The sequence below is a fragment of the Diorhabda carinulata genome, chromosome 2, assembly GCF_026250575.1.
Source record: "Diorhabda carinulata isolate Delta chromosome 2, icDioCari1.1, whole genome shotgun sequence".
In the NCBI taxonomy this organism is placed as follows: domain Eukaryota; kingdom Metazoa; phylum Arthropoda; class Insecta; order Coleoptera; family Chrysomelidae; genus Diorhabda; species Diorhabda carinulata.
In genome coordinates this window covers 34434426-34447849 of record NC_079461.1, presented here as the reverse complement: position 1 = coordinate 34447849, position 13424 = coordinate 34434426, and the positions used below count along the sequence as shown (strand labels likewise).

Below are 13424 nucleotides of genomic sequence, written 5' to 3'. Positions count from 1 at the left end.
TCCAAACATCATTTGAAAGAGCTCAACATTGCTAAATGATGATATCATCTTTCATGGATTCCATCCGATATTGGTATTGGTTTTGATATTCCTTAAAGCATGATTCGTGACTAATTATGGAAGCTAATACGAAAAATTACACAAGAAATACAGTTTTACTGGATCAAGTAACTTATCTAGTTAAGTATGTTTTTTATAATTATCAGAACTGAGGTAATCAGAAGCAAGCAAATAAAAAATTAACATAACATAACAACGTATACCTCAATCCACCTCTGTATTCGAAAGAATATTCCTAGTTGGTATTCAATATCTAAATCGTAGACAATTAGACGTAGAGCGATATGATAGAATCCAACTTAAAACCGAACCAGTAGCTCTATAAAGCACAAACAGGACACTCATAATATGAAACGTTGGTAGGTAAAGATTCCAAATTGCCATAAAAACCTGACAAACAAGATCCAAATGTATCAAGATGCCTCTAAATCATTAGTAGGATTCGTAACTTGTTCACAGCAAATCCTAAATAAAATTCCATCTTGGACAAGCATTCTCCGAGCAGAACTATTCGCTAAAGATCAAGCCTTAACAGATATAAAATAAAGTAGCCACCAAAACAATTTCCTCATCCTCACAGACTCGATTCCTTTCACTGTAGACAAACAATTTATTTCCAAACATCATTTAAAAGAGCTCAACATTGCTAAATGGTGATATCATCTTTCATGGATTCAACAACAACAATAACAGATCCTATCTCAGGATAATGCTTATTATAAACTGATGATATTTATTAAAATAATTAATGTATTCAATTCAGTAACTTTTCTATATGTGATTTCTCCTCTAAATCTCATTATTTTTGCCCCATTTAATACTTCTCGTATTTTCAGGTCACTGTTTAGTGTTTATTTGGTTTTTGGTCTTTCTTCTTGTCAACTTCCTATTGGTTCGAAAGCTTTTTTCATAAGTACGAAGGATCTTTTCTCTGAATAGCTTTTATGTCTTTTCGCTACATTGAATTTTAAGTTCACGATCTTCAAGAATAGTTATTGGATTCTTCTCAATATTTTCCATTATATTTTCCATTAAATTTTTGTTTTAATGTGTTAATTCGTGTTTTTTTTATACATTCTTGAACTTAATTCATTCTTGTTCAAATTATTTGTTCAATCAATATAGAAAACGTAAATATTCTTTTGGTATCTTTCACTAATCATTTCGAAATTCAAGTAAATCACAGGATACTCCATGTTTGCCTTATGTAATCATTTTTCTGAGCAAAATTGCAGCATTAGCCATGTGTATATAAATTAAAAGTCCTTTTCACATCAATATGATGGTAAAGCCTTATAAGTAATCATTCAATTAGCACTTCAACAAAGATAATGTGCAGAAGTGACTTCTTTAATAAGTAAAAAAGAGACATTAATATTTTGTTTGTTTTTCTTCGTCATTCTACCCTTTTTTTTCAATTTCTAAATAAAAAGTTATACGACAAACCGTTTCAAATAATAGTTGGTGTCTTTCACGTCCGCGTCTGATGAAAATCGCTTTCCACGTCAATCCCGAAAAATCGTCCAGTGAATTTATCCCAAATAATGAATTAGTTGAGTAGGACCGAAGCATCCAGACTTGAATCCATGTAATTTCCAATCGTGAGATCAAATTAAATCAATAATCCACAACATACCGTTACTCGATATCGACGATTTGAAAATATCGTATTTAAAAAAGAAAAAAATGCGCTAAAACGTTCAAAAAGAGAATCGTTTTATACGGCCAATCACCTCTTGAATGTGGAACACCTTGTATGTATCTGTTTTATAGTTTGATATCTGATTCATTATATGTTTTCATCCCTTCATATAATTTGATTGCCAATATGTTTGTTAATTTCTCTTTTAAGTATTACTGACTTTTTAATATCAAAATATCTCACGATGCGACGTCGTTTACATAGGACAGACATCTCGATATTTGAACGATAGATTGAAATATCATATGTTATTTAATCATCAAGATCTGACGTATTAAGTACATAAAGGTTTTCAATACGCAGTTTTTCTAATTCAAAATAAAAAAATTAAAAGTTTGCCTCAGCTTCCTTTGTTATGTAATAAATTACGAGTAATATTGTCCTGATATTCCTGATTCGTGACTAATATGGAAAATTACACAAGAAATACAATTTTTACTGAGTCGGGTCACTTATCTAATTAAGTATGTATTTTATAATTATCAGAACTGAGTTAATCAGAAGCAAGCAAATAAAAAATTAACATAACATAACAACGTATACCTCAATCCACCTCTGTATTCGAAAGAATATTCCTAGTTGGTATTCAAGATCTAAATCGTAGACAATTAGACGTAGAGCGATATAATAGAATCCAACTTAAATCCGAACCAGTAGCTCTATAAAGCACAAACAGGACATTATTTTTTCTTTATTTATGTATGACGTCCTGCAATAATTATAGTGGAAATAATTGATTCGGGTTTGTAAAAGACAATCGTAATCGATACAAAGTACATCAAGTCATGAAACTTTATAAAATATTGAACATGTTAAATGAGAAGAAATATATATATATATATGCTTAGATTTAATGGGCGGCATTTATACGATCTAATACAAAGTCGGAATTTGTATTATTCATAAAGACATTAGAAAGTCGTAGAAGGAAATAACCGATAATGAACGTATATTAGAACACTTTATTCAATCAAATATGACTATCATTTTTCTAATATGATGATTCATAACCCGACTAACCTACCTCGCTTTGACAAAATTCATCCAATCATACCAAAAGGTCATCATACGTTACTGTATCTCATAATTAAGTTTGAGTGAATAAAGCTATGAGTGGCTCTCACAAACTGTTTCCAAGTCAGTAGAAAAACACCACGTAGCTTGTCTGCCTGTCGATAAGACATAAAACATATCTAACGGTTTCAGTAGACACAAATTTCCTGGTTTATGTCATCTAAGACTAAAGCTATGAAGAAATATGGGGAACCCAGAGCAATCGCACTCGACATATCGAAGGTTTTCGACAGGATTTCGCGTGCCAACCTTCTAAATAAATTGAGATCGTACGGTTTGTCGTCCTCACTCATCGACTGACTTAGTACCTTCTCCTCGATTACCTAGGTATCATAAGCAGCCGTTGTTTTGTTGCCAAAACTCAAGAAAGAAATACTGTATTCCTGGTGGGTTATTTCATTGTTTCACAGTTTTGTGTTAACATATCATTGTTGTTTTCAAATTTTAGTGATGTTGCAGGCTACAACGATATTGCTGCTTCTTTTGAAATTTGCATTTTGTTAATCTTAGATCATAATTTGCGACAGACAATACATAATTCCGGTCATCATATATATTTTGTCATGATGCCAAAATTATTTATTCCAACATACTCTTTTCTAAAATCAAAAAGTGTGTATGGGTGATTCCGTTCTAACTGTGATTTTTTGTATTCAAAATTTCAAGATTTTAAAATTTAACTTTTCTAACTTTTTTATGCATATTATTCATCTATTTTACTGTAAAAATAAAACTCTAAGAGGAATTTACTACAACTTCAAAGTATCACGAGCAAGACACAAATGTCGGATTTTGAGTTCCACGGTACTGACTCATTTATCCACGGTACTGACATGGTAACTTAAGATATTAAACAACAAGTGCATCAATTTTCCTCAGTTTGATCATAAACATTAGAATTTATAAGGTAATTAGTTTAAATCATTTGTTACGACAAAAAAAATTAATAATTTATCGGTAAAATCTAGGAATGGACATGACACGGTACTGACATTCAAGTGATGTAGTATAAGTTTTCTTTAAGTGGCAAGTTATATTGTATAAAAATGATGTTTAAATATCTTAAGAATTATTCAATTAACACAAAATTTTTATTAATTGATTATTAATTAATGACTAGTACAAAAAAACAATACAGGACATTGAATATCACAGTTAGAACGGAATCACCCGTATAGCCCTACTTAATATTAGCGAATCAAAAGTGACATTATAATAAAGAATACGAGGTGTGGTTATTAAATAACATCCCAAAACGTCACTATTATACTATTTTTGCTGTAGTGGTTTGAATCGAACGTGTTTTGTCTCGTGCCGAAAACCATGAGCAACGTATCAATCTCAAATTTCTCGTTAAATTGAAAAAAACTCCGGCTGGGTACTCGTGCGCGTGTTTTTGAGTGGTGTAAGCGTTTTAGTGATGGCCGAGAGAGCACTGAAGATGACCAGCGCCCAGGTCGCCCTGTGACTCTTTCAACTCCGGAAACAGTGACCAAAATTCACCAAATTGTTCGTGTAGATCGTCGAATAAGCATCCGGATGATTGCCGAGACTGTCAATTCAAATTTCCTTGAAAGGTTAGAAAAAGATCTGCTTTGAAATGGACCCGATTTGAGTCGATGGAAGCGGTAAAGCAAAAAACGGCAGAGTTCCTGAAGGTCCTCACCAAAGAAGACTTCCAGCACTCCTTCGATCAATAGAAAAAACGTATGGAAAGGTGTGTGACGAATAAAGGGGATTATATTAAAGGGGAGCATTCGAATGTAGAATAATTTTTACAATAAAACCTTTTTTTCGTAACCATTTTCGTTATTTAATAGCCAAACCTCGTAGTAGTCAAAAGGAGCGTTCTTCGTTTCAAACTGACTTAAATACACCTGGCACGTATCAATTTTTCCATCATTAAATTCCAATAAACCATATTTTGAAGATTTGAAACTGTTTCTTCAACTCTCCGACTGAAAATTTCGAATTGTTTACCTGGTTGCACTATCTAAACAGATTCTTCAAGTAGATAACTAATTATAATATAGAAAAATGACCTTCAAGTTTCAATTCTATATAATACCACATTTATTTGTAATGAATTCTCATCAATTCAATCAATGGATTGAGAAAAATTTGCTGTGAATTTTGCACTGCGCCCATAGTTTTGTTCAATATTTTACAGACGTGTTTTGTTAGCTCCAAATAAATTCTCATTCAGTAAATTATGTGATAGTTTTTTTTCGAATAGCGAAAAGTTATAAGGAAAGTATTAAATCTAAATTGATTGAGTACAGGAAATCCTTTTAAAACTAATCTAATTTATCTTCCAACAATCCAGATCAGAATTGCTGATTATAAGGTTTCTATTCCTAACCTTAAATACGATGAAAATGAAACCAGATTCTACCGTATTATTATTAAATTACGAATTTCTGTTGATTAAACTTTTGTATTGAAATATCGTATCATATCAATTTTATTTCTAATACATCTCTATCTGATTTTATGAAATGTATTGTATATAGGTTTCATGATATCTCAAAAAGGAACTCAACCAAAAATGGTCAATAATTGATTCAGATAATGATTTGTGACAATATAAACATAAATTAGATTCAACTGGTATACGAAAATACCACCGATTTTAATATATAAAGCGGAGTAAAGGCCGGTTTACACGAGTTTACACGGCTTAAAATTAACTAAACACTTAACTAAATACTTGCTCATTAAACTCGTGTAAACGGGCCTTAAGGCATCTCACGAAAACTGTTTAATATTCTACTGGAATAAATATTCAAGTAAATTGAATTTGACAACAAAAGTGTTAATATACAAAGCGAAAAATTTAATCATCTCAAATTCGCCGAAGACTTTGTACTAATAGTACAAGTATTCTTCATTATGATAATATAGCTTCCAAAATAATAGGTTAGGACATAATTGAATTAAAAATAGAATAAAAGAACAAACATTTAGCTGAATCATGTCTTCAGATCTGAAATCCTTGTTCAAAATATTCTCTCACCGTTTTTAGTAAATCTTCACTTACAGAAACGAAATTTCAATCAATAGCATTCATAAACGCCTTTTCAGATAACCAAATATACTTTAGGAATATTGTAAACTTTTGAATTGATGTATATTTTTCAAATAAATGACAAAATGTTTGCTTTATGTAGTCCTAACTTACTTGCTAATATTTGGATTTCTGTTTCCAATTCAGTTTGCCTAATTTGTAAGCACACTTCTCCAATTTCAGAAAGATCTTTGCGCCTACTTGCTCCAGGTTCAGAATTAGTTAAGGGCTCAATATTTTACAATGCAAAAAACGCACAATCACTTGCCAAAATCATCTTTTCCCGCAATAATTTGAGGGCGTATTTACAGGAAAATTCCTTCTACTCTATTAACGATTTCTATTCTAATAATAATATTTACCAAATTCTTCGTGTATAATCTGAAGTTGTTGCGTATATCGGTGTATAATCTACCAGGACGAGCTTTATACAAGTACCTCGGTTCGGTTGTGTAAAGGAACCGGTTGAATCAACAGCGAATCGAGTTGCTTTCGTTTCGTTCAATGTGAAATAAATGCAAATTTTCTTGACATTATGGTATGGTAAAAAATAAATTTGTCTTATTTAGGTATGGGTAAATACGATACTAACAGAAAACAGAACCGTAAAAATGTGTAATTAGAATGTAATTCTTCTGTAATAAAATCCGTAGTGCTGTACTAAAAGAAATTCTTCAAAGATTGTCGTATTGGATTTCTTTTGAATGGAATTTTATCTATAATTAGTTTTTTGGTAAGAAGAGTTAATAGTTGTTGATTGCTCTTTTTAAATTATTTCTTTTTTAAATGCTTTAGTATAAATAACGTATCCTATAAGACTAAAGACTAATTTTGTACAGAACCTAATGTTTTTTAAGTAACTATCACTGTATTTGATATTTCTAATCTTGAAGGAGCAGGATCGATCTAATCTTTTCCAAATTACTTCAACAGTATCCTTGGTGGTATCATTATTTGCGTTATTGCTACACCTCCGAAGAAATCTTGTATCTATCGAACTAAATAACTGAAAAGGAAGTATACAATAAGGAAAAGACCAAAGGAAAAAGGTAAATGAAAGAAGAAAAGTAAATATGACGCCATATATTGATTGTGAGATATTTTATCTTGATGATGTAGTGTTGAGGGTAAATCTGCAGATCTTACAATCACAATACCTCACGAATCAAAATTAAATCACAAGAAATTCTTTTAAATTACCCACCAAAGGAGTTTGAGACTTTCATATCGGCAGTCGAATGACTTTTTTAAATGAAACCCCTATTTGGTATTTGGAAATTGTCTTTTTCAAATCAATTCCGTTATTTGTCTTTTGAAACTGTCTTTTTCAAACTGGAGTCGTCATTTGTTTTTCTATACTGTGTTTCACAATTTCAATTAATAATTTGTCTTTAGAAAATGTCTTTTCATTGTATCCTTTGTCAAACTTATGAAACTATTTCAAATTGGAACCGTAATTTGTTTTTGAAAACTGTGTTTTCCAAATTCTAGCCATTATTATTTTCTTTTGAGTCTTTTTTATATTAAAACCTCAATTTATCTTAGGAAACTGTTGTTTACAAATTCATTTCATTATTTCTCTTTTGTATTTCGCAAACGCGAACCGTCATTTGTTTTTCAAAACTGTGCTTCAAAATCTTCATTCATTATTTTTTTTGAGAGTGTGTTTTTCAGATATATACCGTCATTTGTCTTTAGGAATTGATTTTTTACAAATTCATTCCATATTCCTCTTTTGAAACAGTCTTTTCGAAACTCGAACCGCCATTTGTTTTTGAAAACTGTATTTTTCAAATTTTAGCCCTTATTTTTCTCTGAGACTGTCTTTGTCAGATTCAAACCGTAATTTATCTTTGGAAACTGTCGTTTACAAATTCATTTCATTATTTCTCTTTTGAGACTGTATTTTGCAAACACGAACCCCCATTTGTTTTGGAAAACTGTATTTTTCAAATTTTAGCCCTTATTTTTCTTTTGAGACTGTCTTTTTCAGATATAAACCGTTATTTGTCTTTGGAAACCGTCGTTTACAAATTCAGTCCATTATTTCTCTTTTGAAATAGTCTTTTCGAAACTCGAACCCCCATTTGTTTTTGAAAACTGTATTTTTCAAATTTTAGCCCTTATTTTTCTCTGAGACTGTCTTTGTCAGATTCAAACCGTAATTTATCTTTGGAAACTGTCGTTCACCAATTCATTCCAATATTTCTCTTTTGAAATAGTCTTTTCGAAACTCGAACCCCCATTTGTTTTTGAAAACTGTATTTTTCAAATTTTAGCCCTTATTTTTCTCTGAGACTGTCTTTGTCAGATTCAAACCGTAATTTATCTTTGGAAACTGTCGTTCACCAATTCATTCCAATATTTCTCTTTTGAAACAGTCTTTTCGAAACTCGAACCGCCATTTGTTTTTGAAAACTGTATTTTTCAAATTTTAGCCCTTATTTTTCTCTGAGACTGTCTTTGTCAGATTCAAACCGTAATTTATCTTTGGAAACTGTCGTTCACCAATTCATTCCAATATTTCTCTTTTGAAATAGTCTTTTCGAAACTCGAACCCCCATTTGTTTTTGAAAACTGTATTTTTCAAATTTTAGCCCTTATTTTTCTCTGAGACTGTCTTTGTCAGATTCAAACCGTAATTTATCTTTGGAAACTGTCGTTCACCAATTCATTCCAATATTTCTCTTTTGAAACAGTCTTTTCGAAACTCGAACCGCCATTTGTTTTTGAAAACTGTATTTTTCAAATTTTAGCCCTTATTTTTCTCTGAGACTGTCTTTGTCAGATTCAAACCGTAATTTATCTTTGGAAACTGTCGTTTACAAATTCATTTCATTATTTCTCTTTTGAGACTGTATTTTGCAAACATGAACAGTCATTAGTGTTTCAAAACTGTGTTTTAGAATTTTATTAAATTATTTTTCTTTTGAGACTGTCTTTTTCAGATATAAACCGTTATTTGTCTTTGGAAACCGTCGTTTACAAATTCAGTCCATTATTTCTCTTTTGAAACAGTCTTTTCAAAACTCGAACCCCCATTTGTTTTTGAAAACTGTATTTTTCAAATTTTAGCCCTTATTTTTCTCTGAGACTGTCTTTGTCAGATTCAAACCGTAATTTATCTTTGGAAACTGTCGTTCACCAATTCATTCCAATATTTCTCTTTTGAAACAGTCTTTTCGAAACTCGAACCCCCATTTGTTTTTGAAAACTGTATTTTTCAAATTTTAGCCCTTATTTTTCTCTGAGACTGTCTTTGTCAGATTCAAACCGTAATTTATCTTTGGAAACTGTCGTTCACCAATTCATTCCAATATTTCTCTTTTGAAACAGTCTTTTCGAAACTCGAACCCCCATTTGTTTTTGAAAACTGTATTTTTCAAATTTTAGCCCTTATTTTTCTCTGAGACTGTCTTTGTCAGATTCAAACCGTAATTTATCTTTGGAAACTGTCGTTTACAAATTCATTCCATTATTTCAATATCTTTTCCAAGCTCGAACCGTAATGAGTTTTTGAATTCTTGTATTCTTCAAAAGAAAACTATTGTTTCTTTTTCTAAACCGCGTTTCATAAATTTTTTGTCATATGCAAACCATTTTATTGAAAATTAACTTAACAAACAAATATAAATTTACAAGATGATATTTAATCATAGTTAGAAAGAGGTTTGTCATCAGGCGTGTCCCCTTTTTTCAATTACATTTGTCATTATGACTAACAAACATACATTTTTCACAACCCTTGTAAATGAACTTTTCCGATTTATGTCCTTTTAATTAAAGAAATATTCCGATTTCTATAAATATAGCTACCGCTCGTTAAGTTTATTATTCCGTATCGGATTCCTATTTCTCGTGATTTTAATTTCCGTTTGTTTTTATTTACAAATAAATTGTCAAATTTTTGTTCAATTATGATAATTGCTCACTGTCGTACATTACAATGAAAAACCGTTAGTTTTATTTCGGTTAGGTATTACGTCGGCGAGCCATTTGTATTATTTCTGGCGATATTTTCAATCGATGTCAGTGTTTTCCCCGGAATTTTCAGCTATAACACGGAAAATAAGTAAATTGAACAATACTACTGAAATATTTCAAGTTACATTAAGATCTACAAAGTTATTAATTTCCTTTACATTTCAACTCATCTTTTTACTAGCAGTAAATCTTTTATTGTCTCAATCTTCTAATAAGTGTAATAATAATCAAAATTCCATTTCCTTTTTTGCGTAGAATATTTACTAGAATTATCAACATAACTCTGGGAGAATTTTCTCCTATCTAAATTGAAATCTTGTACTGCTTTTTATCTATTTTTCTACCTTCTCAAGATTTTCCTTCATTTTCCTTTGTTTTTCTTGTATGGCTTTGTACCTGTCAACTTCTATGACATGTTTGTTTGACAAATTGTGAAATTTCAAAAAAACATTGTAATCTAGACAATAGGGTGAGTGTTGGAAGTACAATTGGAATAATAAAAGTTGGCGTGGAAATTACAAACATTCTGAAAGTTTACTGACGAGTTTTCAAACACTGTAGATGATAACCTCTAGAGAAAACAGATTCTCACTTGAAACAGTACCGAGTACAAAGAATAATCTATGTCATAGAAAAAACACTAGAAAATCAGGAAGTCTACCTCTCTGTTTTCTTGGACGTGGCCCAGGCATTTGACAAAGTTTGACATGATGATTTCCAAACCAGGAAAACCACCAAACGTAATAAAAGATTACTCAAACAAAGAAAACTCATACCTTCACAACAGTTTGGCTTCTGACCACCATAGATCAAGTACACAGAATAACCGATATCATAGAAGATATAGAAAAGAAAGTCTGTTCCTCTGTTTTCTTAGAAGTGGCTCAGGCATTTGACAAAGTTTAACATGAAGGGCTCAAATACACACTGAGCAAACTCTTTCCTAACCAATATGCAAAATTGTTAGATTCCTATATAAGAAAACGAGTCTTCAGAATAAGGCAAGAAGATGCTAGCTTTGAAAGGTAATCAAGGCGGGTATACCATATGCTTACACAGCAAAATATCCGGGACTAACACTAGATGGTAAGTTACGCTGGAAAACTCACATAAAAGAGAAACTATAAGAACTAGGTATTTGATACTGGAGAATGTATTAGTTGCTGGGAAGACAATCCACTCAATCCACTGTCAATTTATTATAAACTACTTGTATATGAACAAATCCTGAAACTGGTGTGGATCTACGGGATTCAACTATGGCGATTTACCAGCAAAAGCAACACCCAAATAACCCAGAGATTTGAAAACAAAGTGCTAAGGAGTATTGTTGATGAACCCTGGTACTTTCAAAATAACGATCTCCATCGAGACCTGGAGATGGACTCTGTAAGACAGGTATCTACTAAATTTGTAAAGAGTCGCCGCTAACAGCGGCTCTTAAAACATGTTAAAATCAAGAATCCAGCTCCTCGACAATACGAACCAAGAGAGAAGACTCGAGAGGACGAAACTTTTTGAGTAAGTTATTCAAATGAATAGAAATAGGAAAACTTTCCAGGTTTTATTAAAAAGAAAGGATGCAACAAGGGTCACGTGGTAACGGAAATAACATCCATTAAATAATTCACTTGTGGTTACTGAAGACGATAAGTTGGTTATCGTTAGACAGTATGAGTTTTGTTGTAGTGGTAGTATTGACCAGTGTCAAAGTTTTGCATGACGTTTCGAAATTTTTATGGTATAGATCTGGATCTATCGGAAACAACAACATTTACGAAAATTTTTTCTCACTTATTCGTATAACAATGAAAACATCGATTTATATCCATGCTTATAAGTTTCCTCGATTTTTCGTAGTGAAATAAAAAGAAATCCGAATGAAAGTAATTATTCGGAATACATAATTTATTTCTTTACCATGTAAAATCTAAAATATAGATGGTTTTTTTAGATAATTACAGCTACGAAGGAGGTAAAATTGTATATTAATTATGAACGTCGTTTGAAATATTATCGGTTGTTTTTAATTGTATCTTTAGAAATTATTAAAGAAAATGATGCGATTCTTCGGGAATCCTGTTGTCGATTTAATTGTTTCATAATTATCGAATACTTTGTTATACAAACGCAACGTTTTTAATTCCACCTTGCTTTGTCACGACATCTTTAATTTATTAGGTGGGTTGAACGACTTCTATACAAACTAACAGATATTTCATATCACGCCGTTTATTTTATTGGTGTCGATCAAAACATAATAAGTTTACTTTACACGAATCTCGACCTACCACATAAGAAAACCTTCCGAAAGGATAGATACCATTAAAAAGATTATGTGTCAAGAAAAGGCATTTCACAAGTAATATCCTTGCTTGCTTTTTCAAATTTACCGCCTTAATATATACTGTTTCAACTACCACAACACCAACACTATTTTGGAATAGGATTCTTTATTTGAAGATTAAACTCTTCACTTATTTCATTCTAAACAATTCCGTTTTCTTCCCTTCACGATTAAAATTATTTTTCTTTTTCGAACATGTATTTTTCAAGATAAGATTTTTCAAATACAATTTCGCGATTAAAAATAAGTTTACATATAATACAGTTGTATATGACATGAAGTGTTGCCAACTGTTTTACTGTTTTTCACTAAATTATACTTAATACTGTAGAACAAAAATGAAGTATACAAAATATTGTTTCCAGCATAAAAATGCAAACACATTATTATTTGATTTAGACGCTCACACAAATTTGTTTTTATTTAGTCAGAGGGCGCTCACTGCTCAGTGCAGTGCAGCCACAAACAAATCACATTGAGTTTTTGAACGAATCTGTCAATGTCAAATATTCAAGACTGTCACTCACAGACATGCGAGTGAGTACGTTCTCAGAACATAACCTCTTTTCGCGTGGACAGATAAGAACTCGTTGACTATTCCTTCCGATACAATTTTAATTAATTGGACACCAATTTGTAAATGTTTGTTTGATGTTGACTGTTCAATCAACCAATAAAACAATTAAAAAATTACAAGGTAATAATGTAACTATTTTAGGTATTTCTAACTATATGACTGGTTTAAACACTGAGATAATTAAAAAAAAATTAAGAATATTTTGGCTATTGCACAAAAAAATATTAAATACTATTGCAGAGTATTCACAAAAATTTTTTAATAGAATTATTAATAACTTTGGAGAAAAGGTTCGATTTCAATCAAACTAACTGGCTTTTCTTAATAAAATGTATTTTCATTGAAGTCTTCGATCATTTCGAATAAATTATAAATAATCTAAATTTGTATAGACTAAATATTGGTATGGATAATATATATTCAGAATTAACAAATTTCAAAGTAATTTATAAAAAAAATATCAGAAGCCAAAGACTTTCTTGAAATGAGTACTGGCCAAAAGTGGAGCCAGTTAGTTTTTAGAAAAGATTGTAAATTAGTAAGTTGTGCTGTCTAAAAAATATGTATTTAAAACAATAAATAAATAGATAAAATACTGTTAATTTTTCTAAAA

At 31.0% G+C, this 13424-nt stretch overlaps 1 protein-coding gene across 1 annotated transcript in view; it reads right to left on the bottom strand.

Annotated features, from left to right (window-relative positions):
- LOC130904277 (zinc finger protein 568-like) overlaps positions 1–13424 on the bottom strand; it is a 63686-nt gene that overhangs the window by 32486 nt on the left and 17776 nt on the right. The gene's annotated exons all lie outside the window — the stretch shown is intronic.